The following is a 3,638-nucleotide window of genomic DNA, read 5'->3' as shown; positions in this document are numbered from 1 at the left end:
TTGTGGAAAATATTTTAGCCAGGTGATGGCAAGGTAAATATTCTCCTTGGTCGGACAGAGGTGCAGGGGCCAACGCCTTCTCATGCAGAGGGACCATGTATTATTTACATTTAGATACCTAGCAAATAGCATAATACCTGGCACTTACACTACTAATAAATAAATGTTAAGTTAATCTAATCCATGTCACATCAACTCTCTTAGTTGGTTAGCATAAAGGTTTGGTTATATTGATAAACTTCATAAATATCTCCCTTTGAAAAAGGGGTATATCCTTACATTTGCACTTGATGTGTGCTGTACCATCTTGAGAGGAATATAGCAAGTCGTATCCCCTTCAATATTCAAGTTAAAACGAGTCCCTCTCCTGCTGGTGCATGTTGCTCCCACTGGTATGTGCAGAGGGTGACTCTTGTTCTTGACTCCTTCCTAGAATAAGAACTCAGATACAGCCCTTTAGGGCCGGAGTGTGTCATGACCACTGCTTGATATTTAAAAATACAATTCAGGCTTGGCTGAGGAGGAAGGGGAGTGTATGCTATTTGGGAGTATATAGTTATGATTCCTTTCACAATATGAAAATAGCCCATACTAGGTAGGTGGACCAAGCTTTCACACCTTCTCTGTTGCCCTTCTTATGTTTATTGGAAGCCAGTCATCAACAAGTAAAAGCAGAATCACCTACAAAACAGCTTCCATTCATTTGCTCACCCAAAAGGAAGAATGGTACATTAATATTCCAGTAGAAGCCCTTACAAAATATAAAATTATAGCAGTGATTGCTACAAAGGGAAGTCTTGTTATCACGTTAGATGCCAAGAAGTTAATAATTATGGGGTATTCTTTAACTAAAGCCTGTTCTTAAAATCTGATTCCAACTTTGATAAAATAGAAATTCGTCTGCCACTCATGCTCTTCATATATCTAGGGCATGAAGGAAGTGGTCACAATATGGTCATGTGGTCAGCCATCAGTGAAAGCACAGCCAAAGGTCACGCCGGAGTTCCTCCCCTGGAACTGGTGCTCCATAAGCCACAACGTTGCACAAGACGTCTCCATTCAATTGTGATGTGACTTCCACTGAAACAGCAGACACAGTGGCGAAACGTTACATTTATTTTTTAGAGAAAAATGGCTTAGTTAGTAACAAAGAATAAAAAAGGAATAATAGTTAATTCCTTTTCTCTCTTCTGGTGACTGAACTGCAATAGTCCAATGGATAGCAACACACAAAAATTCCTTTGCAGTCCTTGGTCTTTCGAAGAAATGCAAAGATGCCTGAGTTATCTGACTTGCAATTATTCCTTTCTAAACAGAAGTGCCAGCTGTTGTGTTTTCCAGTGTATCAGCAGTTGCTGCACTTTCCTTCCTGTCTTTGGGTTTCATGGCAGGAAACAGAAGTATTTCTTTGGTGTTAACGGAGTCTGTGAGGAACATGGTGGCTCGGTGGATGCTCATGCCCCAGCCAGCTGTGGGCGGCAGCCCTTAACATCTATGAACTTGGCCTCATCATCACCAGCCACCTTGGCCTTGGCCTGTTCTTCAAAAAGCTGTCACTGCCTCACAGAGTCATTCAGCTCAGTGTAAGCATTGCATATTTCCTTCTTCATGACAAACAGCTCAAAGCGCTCAGTCAGACCCGCTTTAGAGGTGAAAGGCTCATTCTCTGTGAGTGATCACAGCTGAAGGTAGGATTAATGCCTGTCAGTTACAGGAATTCCCAAACAAGCTTATCAAGAAGCCTGGCTGTGGTCCAAAGGGAGGCATTCAATAGCTTTTGCCCATAGATGTCATCAGGAATTTTACTAGTGTCTTCAGTTTCAAAAAGTTTAGTTTCTGGCAGCTTCACCCCCAGGGCTTTCTCAAGCTCTTCCACTGTGGAGATTCTCCAGAACCGTGGGCTGAAGTCAATCTCATAAGCATGGCCCTCGGGCCATCTGGATGGTAGGTAGCCTTGTAACTGCCTGTAATGCTCTTCACCATCCCTGAAATCATCTCTGTGATTTCCACGAGATCCAGATAGTCTGCTCAGGCCATGTAGGACTCACAGGTGGTGAACTCAGGATTGAGAATCAAATCAAATACTTCATTCCGGAACTAGCTCCCAGTTTCATGGACCCAGTCAGTGCCACCAGACACCAGCATATAATGGTTGAGCTCTGGTGTAATTCTCATATATAAATTTATAGTTCATCGCAGTAGATGAAAAACAGTTTGGCTCCTGGGATGATGTTCGTCATGGGAGTTTCAATCTCTAGGAATCCCAACTCATCCAAGAAACTTTTTATATATGTGATAATCTTAAAGCAGGTGATAAATTTTTGTATCACAAAGTCATCAGAATCAGGTCCAGGTATCTCTGATGATACTGTGTTTCCTTGTTTTTGAGACCAAAATGAAGATGAAGTAAATATGCAAGGAAGGAGACAGAAGTGTGATCTCATAGGGAATGATGCTTAGTTCACCCATTTTTCATTTTCCCAGGATTCCCCTGAACTCCAATTATGTCTCCCCAATGCAGCTCATTAGTGATATGAGTAAGTTCTTTTGATTTATAATTCCTGGAAATGGCCATGAATTGCAACTTGACCCCTTCTCTTCAAAGGTCATAGAAGATGAGCTTTCCCCCAGAGGCTCCTTGGCATGGATCCTACCTGCCGCCTTTAGAGAGACGCCATCAGGTGGTCTCAGACTGCAGGTGACTATGTTCGTGGATAAAGTGAGTGAGCAAGACGTCTATATGGAGCCTCCCTTGTCTTCCCCATTGACCTGTAGTTGGTGGATGGCTTGGCTGCAGACCTTGTAGTATTGCTTTGGGTCCTGGCTCCCCGCTCAGCACCCACACCATTGTCAGTGGTGAGGTTGGTGGCAGTCGCCATAGCCTGGCTTAGCTATTTCTCACTGAGCTCCTTCTGTTTGGCCTCCTTCTCCATGACCTTCTTCTCAATTTTCAGGCATCTCTTCAGCTTGCCACTTTTATTCGAAAGTGGCTTGTTCCTTGGGAAGCGCTGTGAAAGAAGCAAGTTGACCCAGTCATGGATCCCTCTGCCTCCACCACTGTGCCCAGGAGGTTTGGCGCAGGGAATGCCTAACAAGCCTTACAGCAGCTTGTGTCAACATGGCAGACCCTGCAACTAATGACCACCACCACCTTTTGCTGCATTTCTGCTCGCTGTTGTTTACATTCACTGCAGCCCCCCGACCATTGCCATCTCTCTGGAGGGCCCCACCTGAAAAGCGTGAAATGTTACTTTAAAGAGAGTTCTTGACATATGGTTTGTTTTGTTTGCTAGTGTCATGTCTCTTGAAAGATTCACTTATTAATTCCACACCTTTTCTAAAATGGGGCAAGTGGTTCAAGTATTGAAGGTCAACAAAATGTTAAGAAAGACATAGAAATTCAAGCCCATATAAGGAAATCAGCAATAAATATGTTAATCAAGAGGGCTAAACAAATTATTGTGATGCAATATTAATTTTGACCCAGGATTTCTGGTACCCAGAGCAAAAAGAGTGACATGATAGGTGACATAATTCTTATTTGCTTGAATAAGCTTGTCAGTTCTTCATGAAAGAGAACACTTCTTTAGTAATAAATTTAAAAAGGAATCTACAGTATTGAGGAGACTCAGGCTGAA

General features: G+C 42.8%; 1 pseudogene; it reads right to left on the bottom strand.

The window, feature by feature from the left end:
* Positions 1–1,308: 1,308 nt before the first annotated feature.
* Positions 1,309–3,120, bottom strand: LOC112298178 (lysine--tRNA ligase pseudogene; annotated as a pseudogene).
* Positions 3,121–3,638: the final 518 nt, after the last annotated feature.

Source organism: Desmodus rotundus, chromosome 5, assembly GCF_022682495.2.
Source record: "Desmodus rotundus isolate HL8 chromosome 5, HLdesRot8A.1, whole genome shotgun sequence".
Taxonomy (NCBI): Eukaryota; Metazoa; Chordata; class Mammalia; order Chiroptera; family Phyllostomidae; genus Desmodus; species Desmodus rotundus.
This window is presented reverse-complemented; position numbering and strand designations above follow the sequence as displayed.